At 36.3% G+C, this 20,063-nt stretch overlaps 1 protein-coding gene across 1 annotated transcript in view; it reads right to left on the bottom strand.

Annotated features, from left to right (window-relative positions):
* The window catches only part of LOC149802774 (allatostatin-A receptor-like), a 323,689-nt gene that overhangs the window by 251,620 nt on the left and 52,006 nt on the right, over positions 1–20,063 (bottom strand). The window contains exon 2 of the mRNA XM_089952202.1: positions 11,248–11,328. The gene's annotated coding sequence lies outside the window, so the exon portion shown is untranslated. The remainder of the gene's footprint in view (positions 1–11,247; positions 11,329–20,063) is intronic.

Genomic DNA, 20,063 nt, shown 5'->3' with positions numbered 1-20,063 from the left:
AGTCGTTCTTGGGTAGCTTTGTAGCGTATCTCGTAAGTGAAGAGCCATCGTTTACAGCATGCAACTCATTTATATTTCGGACCCTATAATGTTGACTAAGAGCTAAAAATGTTACAGGTAATTATATGGCTTGCCATACCATAATAAGAGTGTATGTATGTAGTAGTTCCATTCATAAATCAAGGCCGAATAGCCGATTTCAATTAACCATTATATGTCGGTATAAATAGTCCACGAATGAAAGAGATCAAGAAAAATTAGGCGATCTATGGAGTATATTTATAATATAGAAAGGTCCGTCTGCCTTAGCTGGTGACTTTTTACATTAAAAATAAGTAAAGTGTTGATTGCCAAGTATTTCTCAATAAAGAATAATTTTTAAACACCTGATATTATATTCTAATGATTTCGAATTGTCGTTTTATCTGCTACCTATGCATTGAGTATTTAAGTAATTAGATAAGGATCGTTCGCTTTCTGCAGTTAACAGGGGAATTATGTTCGGGTTTATTTTAAATTTGGTATCTGAATTTGCAGAGCTGAAACATATATTCAAAGTAGACAGTATCTTCTGGATCATTGTTAAATAATTTCCACAGTTTGTATAACTTTAAATAATAAAGCAAATATTTTAAAAGCATTACATAAAGTGACAACACTATCACCACCACCAAAAAACGAAATACTTGAAGAGACGCAATCCTGTTAAAAACGTCTATTTGCCTGAAGAGAAGTTTAAAAGACTCAGCTTATGATTAGATGCCTTTAGTATTCATAAATTGTGTCGTATACAGAGCCAATACTAAGTTGGCATATCATTTTCCGAAGCTTCAACTGCCCTCAGAAACGTGATAAATTAGTTCAGACGAATTTGTGTTGCCCTTATTTATTTTAGATTTTATTTGGAATGAAATAAGATATCAGATAAGTCGATGGTTTACGGTTATGAAATAAATAGTCTCACTGCGTCTCGAAAGGAATGTGTTATTTTATTCCAAAAGTGATCGAGTTATGAATTATTTATAGAATTGGAGACAAATATCTCTACCTAATACTACTCATACAGCGACTTAATCATGTAATGATAATAGTAGTTTTAAAAAAATATGCAAAAGTAGAAACATTCATAGCAGAGCCTAATTAATGATTATTACACTGGCTTTATGATTGGTAGGTCCCCTTGAGCAAACAGTATAAGATATAATGCTTTACACTGAAAACAGAGCATACCATTATTGCAGCTACAGATCACCTTTGAAAAATAGTTTGAACTGATTTTGTTTTTAAAGCACTAAGTTTTTTTTTTATTACAGTAATTAAATTATAAACTGGATTTAAAAATATATTACCATACAAAATCGTCTTAATGGATAAATTTCGTCTTGGTTTCATACACACAGAGCATGCCTACAAGGTGACTTCCTTTCACCTTATTTGTTTTGATTCCGTGCATAGATCATGTGAGTAATGATTAAAAAGAATAAAGACATTAACGGTATCAGTATAGACAAAAATGAATTTTAATATCACATAACGCTGAAGACACAATATTGTTTCTCTGTGTATCGTAGAAACTCTTACGAAATACAATTATCACAATATAATTATATGCAAATACCTCAAACTGTGATGTATAAATAGAGAGAATAAAAGTAACATTGACATGATGCATGTAGAGCAATAACAACCGCTGTTTTTATGTAAGTAATATGATAATCGCAATAATGAAAGTAAATTAAATAAAATCAACGCAGTATTGACCCGTTGCTCAGAGTAAATTCTTATCTCTAATGGGAAAAGCATAGTAATAAATTCACTTCCTTTATTTAAATTAAATCACATATTACTGAGTACAACAAGTCCTTCAGAATGGTTTATAAAAACATTAATTCACTTTGGTATGCATATTTAATTGGCATTATATGATTTACCCTTGTCTATATTTGAGGATAGGTGCTTGGGTTTGCCTGAGTAATATCCTTTATGAAAACAACATATTACATAAATAGTTTTCCTATGGATTTGTGTCATATTTATAAATCAGTATTACTTGGAGGTAAACATGTTAAATTGGATCTGAGTCCGGGAAAAAGGTACTCATCTTGATAAATATCCGGTCTACCAGATGTTTTACATGTTCTTTGCCAAGTTCGTAGTTAAATACCAGACCTTGTTTACAGCTTAGAATGTTCTTGAAATAAATTTCATTAGTTTTTATGTATATAGGTGCCAATACACAGAATTACTCGTTCCATACCTTTGAATCAGTCTTCGTGGAATCAAGTTACGTTTTGTTATTTATCACCTTAGAGGATTTATTTATTTTAATTAGTCATTCAAATTCCAAAGTGCGAAATTGACTTATATACTAACTTACTGTGGATCATTATGTGAATGCATTAAATCACATTTTGGATGTTTTGATTGTGATACATCAAGACTGTTGGCATACAATCAGTTTCAATACCACAGACACATCAGCACATTCAAGATTTTAATTCATTTGTAATACTATTTGAATTTATTCGGAATACTCTATACTTCTGAACTTGATATTGAACTTTTATGACTATTTGGTATTTAATTCACAATGATGCATGTTTCTTTTGAACCTTATTTTTGTAGTTAAAGAAATGAATTATGTGTTGAATTTTACAAAACATGTTAGTTTTCGCTCTTTTCCTGTATTTTAAAATCATAGAGTCGCAACATTTTTATCTTTTTATCTACAAATACTTGTGAAAGACACGATGCAAAGAAAAGTAATAAAGAAAAGTTATGAAGAAGGAGCACTTGCGATGTTTTAATTTCAAAACACTTATTTCTCTTAAAGTATCCCGGGTCAGAACAATACTTACCAAAATACAAACGATAATAAAGTACGGTTTTTTTTTTTATTTTATTGTGGAGGCATTTAACAAGTTTGTTATCAATTTAAAAAAAGAATTCCATTGGTGGCGAAACGTAAGTGAAAAAATATATTGGGATCAACACTTTGCAGTTGCAGAGGTCCTTAAGTAAATAGTGTATATTGAATTCCAACGAGACATTGTCGAGAGCCTTTGGATTGCGAAAGCGATATTTCTTCCAAGAACTGCAAACAGTTGCAGAAATATTGTTATATAGTATGTAAAAGATATAGAAACGTTAGACAGTAGTTTGCTAATGATATGGTAAATACAGCTTACTCTGCCAAATCTGTGGATTGTACAAGTAAATTTGCATTAACATTGAAAATTATAGAAGGTTCTAAACTAATAGGATTTCTAAATAAATTACCTGTACTACACAGATGTCTTGAAGCATACACGTTTTGTTTGAAAGAAATGGAATATAAACACGCATAAAAATAAAATGTCCGTTACAGACAGATTCAACTGAAACATTGCACTATCTTTTGCGAGAATATGCTATAGTGACACGGGTTTTATTTAAAAAAGTGGGTCAAAAACGACACTAAATTTTCTCTGACCAATCCATGACTAAAAGCCTCTCGATTTACTTTTGTTCAGAAACGTTTTGAAATGATACTTCATTTGTAAGATTTGCTAAGACAAACAATAAACTGTAATGTTTTGAAACTGAACTGCACAAATATCTTATAGTAATCTCGTAGCATAAATTGGTCATAGTTCCGTATTTTGGTTGAAATTGATTATGTATAAATTTATGAAAATCGATTGATGAATCCGCAATCTCCAACCACACCTTTTTACACTTAGTAAAACGTATCTTAAATTAGTGTCAGAACACTTACATTTATATCTATATTATATACAAATATTCTTCCGAGCTAAACGTCTGTTTTTTAATCTCTCTCTGTCTGTATATATATATATATATATATATATATATATATATATATATATATATATATATATATATATATATATATATATATATATATATATATATATATATATAATCTTGCTTTTTGTTGTTTCACTTCTCCATTTAAACAGTTTTTCCTCTTTACCTCCTAGGCACTATGTGAAATTATTGTGTTGAAGCAAAATTTTAGCCGGTCAGAAAACTGTATTTTTCAAAATATGATGCATGTTCAAAATATTTTAATTTATTTTTGAAATTTTGCAAATCTTTGATAGCAATTTCCCAATATAGATTTTAAAATAGTAAATAACATCATGCCCGTTATTGACAGAAATAAACTAATAATATTTTGTTTCTATGCACCGCAAGTTTTAAATGTGCATTCGTGCTGACTACGAGTTCCATGCATCGTCAGATATTTTAGACTACTGTTAGTTGCACAAATGCTAATTTTCAATATCTTACGAGCATTTTGAATGTTGTCATAAAATTGAGAATCCATTAATCTTTATCACACTTAACGAATCGGGCCTTGCAAATATATCATGTTTTAGCGACCCTTTGGCACAAGTGATGCATACATCATCTGAAGTAGGATTATGGAGGAACATCATTTCTATAGAGGGAAAAAACTTTATATTTTGATTAAACTGTTGACACACATTTAATAGCTACATACTGTACAGCTCTTTCAACGCTCCAAAGTTGATTACAGTATTTTATGATCGGGAAAATTCTTTGTTAGGGAAACGTTCAATAACATGTCTAACGTATGTGTGTACGTGTGTGTATGTGTGTACGTGTATGTGTATGTATGTGTGTGTGACACAGAGACAGAAACTGCTTTGAAATGAAATCTCTGCAGTTTTACATTTTACCATCCAACAGATCGATACTTTGATAAAATTGTAAAGATTTTACTTCATAAAGAAAAATCTACCGCCAACATACTTTGATTTTATAAATACATATTATGTATGTTTGTATGTATGTATGTATGCATGCATGTATGTATGCATGTATGTATGTATGTATGTATGTATGTATAAATGTATGTATTTATGTATATGTGTATGTATGTATGTATGTATGAGTGACTGACTGTTTTAATTTCCTCTTAAAAAAAGATTAGATAAGCTTTATCTAATTCATGATAATACAAGATCATGAAACAACAGAAAAGCGACAAAAAAAGAGTAATACTGTATAAGTAACCGTATTGACAAAATGAAAAATCCCAATACCAAAATGATGCAAATATGTAGTAAGAGCTAACTGGAAGTTGACTTAGCGTGGCATTGATCTTCTTTAAGTTTATTTGCTTGATTATGATGTTGATACAACTAATGTTAGTACGTCTATATTTGTACATTTGTATGTGTTTAACATACACTTTGCAATAGGAGCGAAAAGGATATGTAAAACTGATGCAAGTTTCATAATATATGTATTTCTTTCTACATGACAATTGTATTCATGTATATATGTATGCATGGATGGATGGATGGATGCATAGATAGATGGATATAGGTAGGTAGGTAGGTAGGTATTTATGTATGTATGTATACATATCCTTGTGGGTACTCAACCCCCAAATTGCTAAGAGAGACCTTCCCGACTTTCACCCATATCTGCCTCGTTCATACGCTCAGGTTTTTATTTCTTTATAATGTATTCCAGAAGACCTTAAATAAGATCTTAAATAAATTCACCAAGCAACCAACGGCAGTAATTCAGCGTGAACGATTAAAGTGACAAACTACTTGTGGTGACACCGGGTGTTTTGAATATACTATCTTTCAGTATAATATTACATATTGTTTATTTGTGCAGAAGTATTATAATTTTCATGGGTAATTACGAACGCTACTAAAGACTGCATATATGTCAAGTAGGATTCAGAACCCAACATGCAAAGAGATTAAAGTGACCAAGTTCAATCTTTACGAAAGCAATAGGTTTCATTTGGCACTTTGTCTTTTTATTTAAGATCCTATGGTATACGTTATCTACTTCTTTAAAACCATAAAGCAATTGGGGTGAGTGAGGGCATCTTGGTTAAAACTTGTGGACGGGCATATTGGAAGATTCCTATCACTGGCGATTTCTGTGCCTTTAAAATAGCTAGGGTAACTAATGCAAGTTTTAATGACTCCCAGTTACTATCCCTCACTATTGTGCCGTTAAAACTTCAAGTGATCTCTTATCAGAGGCACTACACCATGAAGGATATCTTTTGCTTATTCTTATGGAATTAACTGGCAAAAAGAAATTAGTTTTCGGAATCTTACAAAATGGGTAATGCACCTTGTCTAAATGTGAAAACATGATCCATGCATTTTCCTTGCAGACACTTGGAACAAAAATCCGATAATGAGTCAATATATCACTTTGATAAAATGCTATTTTGTCATGTCTTAGCAACGCTTTTACATTATTAATGGGTGTTTGTTTCTTGATTTTCACAAAATGGTTATTCAATTATACTTGTACAAATAAATATCACCTTCAACTGCCATTTTGATGCAGAAAGAAGGATAAATCTACGGTTGATAATGAGTGTTTCATCGACCAGCTGGCCCCAATGACAACCAGTGTCTTCGAACCAACACAGATCAATATGAATTACAACGATTTTAGTTTCTTGCAATCATCAATGTCAATGCTGAACCAAATAAAAAATGTTTTTGTAAGTTACTATGTACTGGAGACAGAAAGGCAAGGCTTAGAGTTCACAAGGGCTCACACAAGTCACTTTTATGAAAATAAAATGCTTCCACACATCAGATCGATTGAATATGCAATACTCAACCCCCTCCCGTAATATCTGTTCAATAAATCATACCATAAGAGAAAGGAGAGTCGGCAACTCAACGTTTGATCGACATTAAAGAAACAATCAATTATTTTTTTTTTCACAACTCGTGTTGAAGACGATTGTGACTTGAAACACAGCAAAATATCCCACAGAGTAAACACCGATGCTCGAAACATACAAACTCAAGCTTGCAATTGATTTACATATTTTACAAGCGGATCGGATGAAATTCGTATTTGAAAAAAAAAATTTACCAATGCAATGCATAAAGTCTAGACATAATGTATGAGACATGATGGCTAACTTGAGATCAGATAAGACAGGATGGAAAACTGAGATCAGATGTGACAGGTTGGTAAACCTGTGATCAGAGCTTTTACTGGTGTTTAAAAAAAATTGACATTTTTAATAAAACAATGACACTTGAGCTTAATATTATTAATTGTACGACGTCATTAATTATCTTTCTTCTTTGTGATTCTTGGACGTACCCTATACGGCATAAGTCTATAATGGAAAACTAAACCCAATTTTATTTTATCCCCAAGGTGATTAGTTTTAAAACGAATTACACTATGGATAGAACTTAGATGATGCTTATTTATTTCACTTATACATATCGATCCATTATCCATAAAGACGACTGAACACACATATTGAACCTAGAATCAATACTCCAGAATTAAATAGTGTTGCAATTTTCAATTATGAGGAAATAGAAAATCTAAAATCATTTCGGCAATTAGAAAGCTCGAACTGAAGTTACAAAAGATTACATCTTTGACATCAGAACAGGAGTTAGAGTTTTGTACTTTGACTATTCCAACCAGTCCATAACACTTGCACGCTTGCGCGTCTGTAATGGCAAAGAATCAGTAACAAGTCCTGAGATATCATGCGGAAGTTCCAATTAAATTAACGTCCAAGAGTGTCTGTAGTGTATCAAGAATCTCCTTTCTTGAGGATTGTTAATAAAGTTCAAGTTAGTGAAATGTTCTTTAGCCAACGTGCCGAAATCTTCGATTTGATCAAACTTTCATTTGGGTCTATACTTAGAGGCGGTTTTGAAGCAAATACTTTTTAAATACGTATGACTCTATAGGTGTTATAACTGAATACACAATGACTTTTAAAAAACTAAAAATGGGTTTCGGATGCTTGCATCTTTGTTCCCTACTGTATATACAATTTTGAGGAATATCCAGTTTGTGTCACTTATTGGTATGTATTTCGTGGTCAACAGCTATTCTGATTTAATTAGAAATATTAGTATTGCATCATTGGTCATGGTCGCAGTCGTCTGGCAGCAACTCGGAAAATTGATTTTTTCAAACACATAGGCTATATTATAATAGGGGTTGCTGGTAATGGGAACAAAAATCGTATAGTAATACAATTACTTTCCAGGAAAATTAGATCAGATGAACTTTATCAAATATGCATGTCAACATAAAAATAGTCACTTTCTTTCAAGCAAATTCAGATTGGACCATCATTCAATAATAACGTGAGTATATCCGGTAAAGGTGAGGCTAAATTAAAGCACATAGTAACATTTTTTAAAACATAGATTCATTAACTATATAATTTGTAATAAATCCCCTAGTTGCTAATTTTTGCATTAAAACCAGTTACAGTTACATTCAATCACCGTTTTAGGTTCAAACACTTTTTGTTATAATAGGGTTGCAGTTGCATGTAATTTCAACCACATTTGTAATAACATCAAAGCTTTCTGATAATTCACCGAGAGCAACTGTCAATACAAATGTTGTGGCAAACAGCTGGTCAGGTCTGGTTGGTTGGTTGTCATGGGTGTAGCAACATTTCTCTGCACATGAGAGGTTGGCTCACAAAAGCGGTCACCTTATTTGGTGGAGGAAGAATATGGGAAAACTTCAGGAAACACCAACGACCCAGGGAAAGCTACTTGCAAACTTTCTCGCATACCCACTTTGACCGAGATTCAGACCCATGCGATTTATAAAGGCGAACGCCTTAGACCACTCATTCACCAGTGGCCCGGTCAGGTCTGGTGAAATAATTTTCTCGTACAGCCCATCGTCAACGCTGTCCATTCAAAACACATTTATTACATACAAATTTCGTGATTATTCTTTCTCGCCTGCTCCTTCTGGGCATAATCAAATAGGAAAGTCGCTGGGGCAGTAAGCGTAAGTCACAGTGGTTAGTGGTGGTGTCACGTAAGAATACACAAATCATATTGCATTACTATATATATCACAGGATTGTAGAAAATAAGCCACATGAAAACGTTAAAGTATTCAGTACAAAATAAATAGTTCACGGTGACCTACGTGTGTAGCATGCCCGTGCTACCTATTTTCTAATCGCATGCATGGCATGTAATTGGAATATTACGGCGTTTAATTTATAATGTTCTGTTTCTTAATGTGTACTATGCTGGTTGACCATGACATTATATCGATCAGCAATCTCATCCAACCATCTTGGGGAAAAACGGCCCGTTATAACAACGGGGCTTGACATGTTATGTAATCGCGACTTCTTTAAAGATGAACAATGCAAGTGCGGACTCACAAAGGCTAATATAAGTGAGAGAATTATCGTTAAAAAATAAGTACCATTTGAATGAAACAAGGTAATAGACAATATTCGTGCTGTAAAATCAATCAACGATTATCTATCTGTCTATCTATGTATCTATCTATCTATCTATCTATGTATGTATGTATATATATATATATATATATATATATATATATATATATATATATATATATATATATATATATATATATATATATATATATATTGGGACTGTTAGTTTAGTTAAGTGATTGGCTTTTGTTTAATAAACGATTAACTATTGCTTAAGTTATTAGCTATTGTTTAATAAATGATGATATATTGTTTTTGTAAATATTTACTCAAGCGAGATCGATCACTAAATTTGCTTAAACATTAAGATCGGTGAAATGTTATGATTTATAGTATTATATATACGTACACGACGTAATTTATTGCATTTGTCTACCTCTCGTCACAAACTATACGCATTCTTTTTGCTGTCCTTTCTGTTTGATCGAATTGTTTTATATATTGGAAGTTTGGAAATTCAGTCTATACTTTCTATAAAGGCAGACCTATATCTGCTAGATAGACTTTAGTCTGTTTCAAGTCAGTTACATTTTAATAACTGAACATACAGTTTGTATTCGATTATAAGTTGCATGCGGTTTTATGATCCAATGCGAATATTTTGATCATATGTAAAGTCATGTACGAGCGTGGTTATTATAGTAATAATCTAGTCGTTCACAGGAAATAGTTTATTGCATAAGGAAGTAAATTAATGTGCGTACACGCGTAGCGTATCTCATTATTTTCGTCTTGAACCGTGCCTTATGTAAACAGCTCAGCTATTGTATTTGAGCCGTTTCACGGGTAATCATAACACTGTGTAGCTTCGTGTAATCCTATGTTGCGGTCATGGATGAAGTTAGCTTCGAGGATTATATTGGTCTACTGGTAACGAAGGGAACGAAGGTTCGGGACCAACAGGTCTGCATGGAAAAAATAGGTTTCAGGAAAGAGTCTTTGGAAGACTGCAAGGAGCGGGCCATGCTTAACTGCTCCTGACCATTGAACTAGAGTCCGTGAACCGGAATTATATGGTGAACTTGGGCTAGACGACACGAGATGCATATGCTCCCTTTTGGAATTAATATAATTCAATATCGCAATATGGGTAAAAGTTTTATTCTATAACGATGTATGAGTGAAAATCAATTACACATGCATCAGAATTGTATATGAACCACACATTGATTAAAATTGGTTATACGTTTTACACATTGATCATCCATGTTAAATGCTTTCGATACATATCAATCGTATTGTTTATAAACACTGTACATTAATCATTACTGGCTAGAAATACATATGTCATTCGTATTTGTTTATTAGTTCCTTGCATTGATTCTTGTCTGATTAATTGTGGTAGGTAAGTTGCGTTCAGATTAGTTCCTTTTAGGAACGATATATTTTTCTTATATCCGTTGTTGGACTGTATGTGCATGAGTAAGGTGTCAGATTCATTTGTCGTTCAAGGACTTTATAAAAAAAATATATCGTTCACGTAAGTTCATTCAGTCTATTCGCTAGATCCAATCTCACATGGCTTCATCTTGCTGGATACATCCCACCCCTCATTTCAATGCATTTTACACACTTACAGTTCTGTAAATTCAAATTGTGTTCCTACTGTATCTACTGTACCGACAATGCATCTACAATAACATACAAATGTGCAAGCAAAGAAAAACAAGGAACACAAAAGTATGAAAAATAAAAACTGAGGAAAAAATAAACTAAGAAGGGACTCTGTAAAAAATAATGTTAATTTGTGGTACCAGCCGTCAAAATTTCTGTCAATTACAAGCATGTAAAAATAGAAAAATATTTAATTTGTGCTGATTTCACGGGTTGTAAGCACAGTAGCAACACCGATTCATTCAGTTAGGTCTTTTCTAAAGTAATTCTATTTTTCTTGCACTTAACATTTGCTTCTTGACGAAAAACGACATTTCTGAATAAGGTCAAGGTTTACTTACCGACGAAGGAGATGCCGCTGACGTCAAGCAGGCTTATTTTTCAACCAGTTCAAATCTGCACCGTAACAAGTGGTGACACTGCTGAGAGATAAATGAAAACAAAATAAGAATTGTTGCTCTGAGGCTAGTATTACTGTCTCTGTTAAAATAAAATAATTTTTTAATATGTGTGTTGTCATTTGTGCGAATTATATATACGGAAAGGTATATTTCAATCAAAGAATTAATAATAAAGAGGATAGAATCGAAGTGGAAATCTGCTTACATCTGTTTGTTAATAGATGTCACATTGTATTAGCTCAGATCAATCAAGACGTGATAATATAATAGAAATTAACAGATGTCACCTTACATCAGCTAGATCAAGCAAAACGTTCAAACAAAACAGTTATTAATATGTCACTTGACATCAGTTAGATCAAACAAATGTGTATAGATAAAAGTTATTAATAGATGTCACTTTACATCAGCTAGATCAAGTAAAACATGCATATAAAATAGTTATTAATGGATGCCACCTTACATCATCTAGATCAATCGAAACGTGTATAGATAATAGTTATGAATATCATGTCACTTTATATCCGCTAGATCAAGCAAAACGTGCATATAAAATTGCTATTATTAGATGTCACCTTACTTACGATGAATTGTCATCAGTGTCACGAAAAGGCATTAACTCTATAAGGCATGGATTTACAGCATTGCATGATATATTAAGACGAAAGCAATAACTGAATTGAAAGTTTATAACAATACGGATAGTCTGATAATGATTTCATTAGCACAGGATAATGCATTATAACAGAGATGAATGTTTGCCAATATACAGCATTTGCTCCTTATAAAGACCTTCATTATAACACGGTTCCTGTTGAAAGATTGACATGGTCATAGATCCCATTTCAGTATTCATTACTAAAATTAGATGAATCATGTGCTTTATTACAAGGCGGTTTCACTCGCCCACAGTATATTATAATAGCGTCCATTGGACAGGCTTACAATACAGGACAACTGTAATATCGGAGTAAATAGTGTAGGTTTGTTTATAAATTGATTCTTCAAAGTGCAATTCTTCGTGTTTGTTCATAATGTTTAACCGAAATGTTTAACGCAAAGGTCACAAATGTGCTTGGATATACATAGTACGGACACAGGGTAAAATGTGCCTGAAACAATTCGTCTCGAAAAAAAATTAATAATGATTTATCCTCTAAATAGAGATATGCATGTATAAGAGTAGCATCATAATATAAACAGTTTACTGGCAGTAGTGAATGGGGTCACCCTAGCCTCAATGGGAATTAGCATTACAGGACCCCCCTGGGTCACTCTAGCCTCAATGGAAATTTAACATGGGAAAAAATCATGGGTCACTCTAGCCTCAAGGGGAATTGAACATGGGAAAAAGTCTTGGGTCACTGTAGCCTCAAGGGTAATTGAACATGGGAAAAAAGTCTTGGGTCACTCTAGCCTCAAGGGGAATTGAAAATGGAACAGGGTCGGGACCCTATTTTAATAGGGTCCCAACCTGAGGGGTCTATGAAAAGGGAACAGGCGAAAATTGAAACAGGGAGGGGTCTCTATGTTTTGTTTTAAACAAACAAAAAAAAAATTAAAAAAATTGGCTAGGCAATTGGAAGTCAAGATCTTTTCGAGACCTATGAGTGGCCCTGAAAAGGGCCTTTGGGTTTCTTCTTCTTTTAATTTCTTCTATTTCTCTACCAGATTCTTATTTTCTGTCCTACACTCTTTCTCTTCTTTTCTTTCTTTTCTTCCTTCTTTTTCTCTTCTTTCTTCTTCTCCTCCTCTTCTTTCTTCCTCTTCTCATTTTCTTCTTCCTTTTCAATATTTTCGTTCCATACTCTCATCCTTATCCTTTTCTCTTCATCCTCCTTCTCCTCCTTTATTTCTTTCATCAGAGCACTGATCATTTCCTTTACTTTTCTTAAATTGTTGATCTCCATCTTCACTCGATGGGGACTATAAGAATAGTGATCCTCGTTTAACCTCACTAACATTTGCTGCATCATACCCAAATTGTCCAGGACGTCTTGCAATGTTTTCATTTTATCAAGCTGGTTCGAAGCCATCTTCTTTTTTATTCTTTGCAGAATGGTGTGAATGACGAACGTTGTGGGTTCTTATAGTTAAAGTGCGGACGTGAAGGAAAACATCCCCCCAAGACACAAAATTGATATTACCTACATCATCACTTAAAACGCGCGTACGTGAAGGAAAACATCCCCTACTTTTCTCATTTCATATGATCTACTATTCACATACGCTAACCAACAATAAACTAACCCAAAATCTACCATCCACATACCCAAATCATTAAAATCAAATCCCAATAATCTACTATCCACACTAACCTATGCTAGCGCTTATTAACACACAATTATATACATAAACTCATACACTCACACTAGGAAAAAAGAGTCAGTGTTTATATTTACACTACTCTACCTACACACATTGGCAAATCGATTGTTATTTCTTTTCTAAAGGTTTGGGTAGCCCTGAAAAGGGCTGTTTGTTTTTTGAACTCCATGACACCTGGTTAATGATGGCACCTTCCAGGCCTGGCACCACACACACATCTTCTTCCCCACTCTCCTTTCACTCTTTTTGGGGAGAGAGCAGAGGCGGGATAAGTGGCTTCAGAATCCCAATCTTCTGTCTCTGGGATTCTGAAATTTCCTCTCTCCTTTTCTTCCTCTTCTTTGTTTCTTCTCTCCTCCTCTTCTTTGTTTCTTCTCTCCTCCTCTTTCATTCTTCCCTCTTCTACTAGGGCCTCTGCAGCCAGCTCATTCACTATACGCCTGGCATATTCCAGGTGTACATGAAGTTCAAGCAGTTTTGCTAGTCTGGTGTTCATTCTCTTGATCAATCAACAAGGGTAGCTAGACTTCCGAGCGAGTTTCAATTTATACTAAAAGCGCGGACGTGATGGAAAACATCCCCCTAAAACAAAATTGATCTTACCTAGATCATAACAAAACAAACGCGCGGACCTAAAAGAAACACTCACTCACTTTTTTACTACCCATTACTATTTAAAAATTTTCATTAAAAATAATATACTATCCATATGCGCTGAGCAGCAATAAACAAACCCCAAATCTACTCTCCCCACACGTCAAACAGCAAAAAAAAAACATGAGCATGATCTACTATCCACACAAACGTACGTGAGCACTTACAAACACATACACTCACACTATAAAAAAAGAGTCAGTGTTTATATTCACACTACTCTATCTACACACATTGGCAAATGGATTGTTATTTCTTTTCTAGAGTATTGGGTAGCCCTGAAAAGGGCTGTTTTTTTTTGTTTGCTATGGTAATCATTTAGTTTCTAAGAATGCGACGTCCTCTGAGGATAGACTTTCTGACGATAAGTCTGCTTCTTCGGAAAGAGAAGAAGAACTCGTTGGTGTCGATACGACAATCGACAAAGCCTCTGTCAGGTTCAGGTTGCTGAAGCTGCTGCTGCTGTTACTGCTCTCTCTGCTGTTTCTGAAGTCTGTACTTCTCTGTCCATTCTTCTTTCTCCATGTTCACTTCTTCTCTGAAGAGCACTTCTATCAGGTCTTCAGTGACTTTTAACATTCTCACATTCTCTATCTCTTCTGGCTTCGGTATCAGACTGTGTTTGACCCTATGCAAATTCATGTAGGCTTCGTTTAGCTTAGCTAGTTTGGAGCACATCTTCGTAGAAGGATGAGTCGACAATGGATGGTTAGACTGAAGGCTGCCCCCGGCTTTAAAGTCAAAGCGCGGACGTGAAGGAAAACATCCCCACACGGTTTTCGAGCCGCAACGTTCAATGAGTGTCATGAGAGGGATATTAAGAAGTCAAAGAGCATGAATCAAAATTCCTATAGCCAAACAAAAGACAAAGGCATTTTTTTTCAAAACACAACATTTTTTATTCAAAATCACTTAACACTAACAAACAACTATAACATTTTTTAACAATAATCCAACAATATAACATCAAACTTTTTTCAAATCTCAAACATTTTTTTCAGTTAACACTCTACTTTAAACAGGGCTGACAACGTTGTGAATGAAATTGTGATTTCCACTGTTGGAAGTCATTAGGCCATTGATGGACACTACGTTTCCTAGCTTGAGACAAAAGATAAGCATAATGGTCACAAAACCATCTATCTACTTTCACATCGTTTCTAGAAGAAGAACGAGGATCAAAATGAGTCACTAAATGTTCTAAGGAATAGCCCAGGCTGCGATGATGCAGAAAATACACACAATATTGTCCACACACCAAGGAAGCTGTGCCTTGTAATTTCACATTATTGAATCGGGTGGTCTGAGCATTTCTTCTCATAAAGTCAATGATATCGTCTTCCAAAGGAGGCAATCCATACGAATCGAAATATTCCACACATCCTTCTTGAGGAAAGTAGACGGCTACCCAGTGGGTTCCTGGGAGATGACTGTCGTCCGTGTTGATCACATAAGCAAGATGGTCTTGAGGTTTGCGATGAGGGAGTTCATCTTTAGCACAGACGACAGGATTCCAAGAAGCCGTGTACGAACTGTGGTTCAAAAGGTAATAAAGTTCCCAGGTATCCATTGATCTGGGTGTTTTTCTTTTTCTTCACAGGTAATAATAAGTCATCAATTCGATCATGACTTTTTGCTTGAAAATGTCTGACCAATAACCGTTTCTTCGTTTCGCCTCCTCACTCTGATTCAGGAGAGCTTCGATACGATGGATCTCTTGAGTGGTTAATGGTGGACAAGAATGTTCACGCAAGTCTTTATACCACTGATGCAACACGACTTCGTCCGAGATGAGACTGCAAGCTTCGTCCAGATACTCGTCCAATTTTTCTTCTTGACTCAGCATCAGGCATTTATCGTGTTGAATTTGACTGGGATGATCGTTTTGACATCCATAGCAATCTTTTTTGATCAATTCCGTCATTTTTTCGACCAAGTGTTTGGCAAAACAGGAGACTAAATGCGCTTCTTGTTCTGGTCATCTTGATTTCATCATGATAACTTCTTCTTCCACGGTCTCCTCACATTCCATCTCCAAAGTTTCTCCACTAGGTAAAGAGGGATAACAGTCTTCCATAGCTTCTAATAATCTAGAATGACTTCTCTCAAACTGTGGATTTATATGGTATTATCAAATTCTGCATACAGGAGGACGTTCACCGTCTCTGTTAGATTTGTAGTAAACTGAATTTCCACACGAATCTGGCCAGATTTTATAGGGTGGAAATGTCCCTCGTCGCTGACTTGGTCTGGAGCGAAATCAAAAGCCCACAAAGCATAGCCTCCTGCATAATCCTCGTACGTAATACCGTGACTGGTGTTGGTTCCTAACTGACCAGTGGCTTCGTACAGGGACAAGTAAGATCTCAAGTAATTCTTCTTGTCAAAGTTAGGTTCGAAAGGTCGGGTACACAAGGTCTTGCCATCGCGACTGACTTCGATCTTGGACACGCCAAAGGGTTGAAAGTAGAAAGGATTTTTAGCCAAAGCTCCATTGAAGGCTGCATTCTCGACGATACCAAGGATCAAACGTTTGGGTAGCTGTCCTTGGAACAGATGATCTTCGATCATGGATCGTTGCCCCGTAGGAATGGTGAAGGTTTTCACTTCCACGCGTCGTATCGGATACTTAGCGTTCGTTCTGCTCAACGTCTGACTGATGTCATTACCCACTTTAGGTAACACTTCCACGCGTCGTACGTAGAGCCTGGCTTCCTCGATGACAGTTTTGCAAGCAGTAGTACCTATCAAATGGAAAGCAGCACTGCTACGATTCAGTCTTAGGCGAACATTCACCCCGTTCAGCAAATATTTCTCTTGCAACCACATGTCCAAATTCAAACGATCCATCAGTTCTAAACTCTGTCCGTCTTTGATTTTGTCTCTTCGTTCTACAAATCCCGCATTGTGTGGATTCTTTGTATTAATTTCGAATGCTTCAAACTGGCCTGCATCGTCAGCTTCCCATACCACACAGGCATTGAGATGAGTGTTCTTGGCGTCTATTCCGTACGTCAAGAGATTTTCCTGGTAGGCACGATAAGGGTAAGTATCCATGCTGCTACTGACTAGTTTCTTATTCAAGTACATGTCCACTCCACTGAACAAGGAATGCATGAAATTGTTGACGGGAGCTATTACCTCATCGCCATCTAGGGACGAATTGTCCTCATCGACAACTTTGACTTTCAGGTACAAGTAACTGCTATTCAGATCGATGTAATCTTCGGGCTGTCCTTTGATTTCAAACTCCATGGGAGCTGAGGCTGTCAAAGAGGAGACAGGGTGAAATTCCACCCACTGGGATTCTTGCATCGTCATCATGGTGGGGGCATGGCAAACAGATCCAGTTCCGACTTGGAACAAGCGCAAGATTCTCGGTGCATCATTTTTCTGTGTCTCAATACTTTAATAATCAAAAACGTCTCAGTCTCTGACGGTTCTTCTTTTCTTTGTCTTTCTAGCTTTAGAAGTGTGAAGTCTGGTGAAAGGGTGTTTTCTTCGTCGTCTCTTTCTACCTTGTCCTTGCTGAATGCCTGACTCGGTAGCGTGCAGGGCATTTATAGGTGTTTCTCGTCGGCTCAGAAGGTCTTTACCCGTTTGCAGCAAGACATTTTTGCCTGCCCTCATGAAGGCTTCTTTGGGGTTTTGTTTGTCGATGATGACATTTTGGAGAAATTCTTTGCCTTGTGTCAGTGCCGCATCTTTCAAGGCGTGCAATCCTCGTGTCACCATCGGTTTCAACACAGGAGGCACCGAACGAAAAGCCGATTTCAACATATCTCCTAAACCGTGCCCTCGCTGTCGAGCAAACCCTCGGTACACTGGATACATGACTTACGAGTCGTGAGAGAACCGTTTTCGAAAATGGAGTTTCACCGTGACTTTTCTTTTGGTGAATGCAATATTTTGTCCCAGATCTCCTTTTATAGCAATGTTGACCGTGTCCAAATAAGACTTACTGACAGGCAAATAGTGAGGATTTACAAATTCGCGGTGGACATGATAAGTGTTTCCACCTCCTCGTCAGCGATCGTGGCAGAATCCACTTTGAAAGGAATGACACGCAGTAACGGTACTGAGGTGTGTCCACCACGTTGTACTCCACCACATCGGAGTACACAAACATCAACTTCAGTCCTTGGTTCAGTTCTACCGGGGCACGAAATAATTTGCTAAAAGACTCGTTGTCGTAAACGACTGGCAATTCGTTTTTCTTGAGCATGGCCATTCTCATGTCCATGTCTCCGCCCAACATGTCAAACAATTCAGGACAAAATAAAATGGACACGATTTTACTCGCGTCAACTTTCATCAAGAAGCGACGAGCTGCTTTGTGGTATTCCATTGTGACACTTTTTTGACACTTTCCAAAGCTTTCAGAAACACAATATTTAACCTGGAGGTTTACCAAATGTTGACCACTAAAATAATAGCCTATGGGAATGAACAAGTGATAGGTGGTGTACTTTTGATTTTTTGTACCAGGGGTTTTCTTGTCATATTTGCCATAGGTATCCAAGTACTGTTGAATTTGCTCGTCATAAACTTCCACATCAAAAAAGTTTTGATTGGGAAGGACATTGAGGACTTGGGTCGGGTGAATGATTTCTACTAAAGCCACTTCCCAATGGGCTTCGTGATCTAATGGGATGGCCTGAGGTAATTTGGCCGTGTAACAGCACAACGTGTTCTTGGGAAACACCTCCATGGAAATGTCACTGGGTAAGGTTAAGTAAAATTGGTTTTGGTGACTCATAATTCCAGAGTTCTGTGGCTGTCCGAGGAGTTACTGGACGTCAGAGGCGTTTCTCCGCTCAAAATGGGGTTCTGGTTGTGGTTGTGGTTGGAGTGGTGACTGGCACTGGCACTGGCACTGGACACAAGGTTCCCGTGGTTCCCGTTCGAAGAGAATTTCAGGGAGGGATTGGGAAGCAGGTAACCGATGCAACTGCTCAATAAAATGGTCCACAATTGTTTGTCTCCTTGTTGCAAACTCAGATTGGCAATGGCTGCCCCGATGACACAATACACCACGAAGATTTGGCAGAAAAAGACGATTTGCGTTTTAGGCACACGTTCTCCACACCACACCCACAAAGGTTGTTTTTGTAAATCTTGCAGAGAAGAACTGGGTGAATGAGTGGTCGACGTAGCTACGTCTGTGTGAAAGGGCATGATGGTCACTTCTTTTTATAGTCGATGACTTGCGAAGCGTCGATCCAAGAATCAAAACTGTGTGGATATCCTTTCCAACGTACTTTGACTTCTTTGACACGTCGTTTGCCCACTTTACGGGTTCTGCGTTCGAGAATGCTTTCGATGTCGTACCCGTCGTCTTCCTTTTTGGTGACACGTTGTAACTCGGGCAAATAAAACGTTCCTTTGAGCACTTCTCCGTTCATGTCTTCCAATTTATAGACGGCAAGATGACGGCCATGCACTCGTCCAGTGACGCGAAACAATTCGGTCGTCCAGTTAGGTAAGTAACCTTTGTCGAAAGTGCGTTTGGTTTTGCCAATGCGCACCCAATCTCCTACGGCCAACACTCCACTTTTCTTGGGAACAGCACTCGTCGGGGACGTACCAAACAGGCGCTCAAACACCAGCACTTCGCTCTCGGGAGTTTCTTCTTGCGGGGCACGTCCGATGCTTCGATGGTAAGATTGGTTGTACATCATCTTTTTAACCCAAGCTTTCATTTCTTCTCGTTGGGGTGTGGGGGACGGGGTCAACAAGGATGCTGCAATCTTACTCGAAATGGGAGCTGCTGA

Source organism: Sinohyriopsis cumingii, chromosome 3 (assembly GCF_028554795.1).
Source record: "Sinohyriopsis cumingii isolate HCF-2022 chromosome 3, ASM2855479v2, whole genome shotgun sequence".
In the NCBI taxonomy this organism is placed as follows: Eukaryota; Metazoa; Mollusca; class Bivalvia; order Unionida; family Unionidae; genus Sinohyriopsis; species Sinohyriopsis cumingii.
The sequence above is the reverse complement of the archived record's forward strand: the minus strand, read 5'-3'. Positions and strand labels throughout refer to the sequence as shown.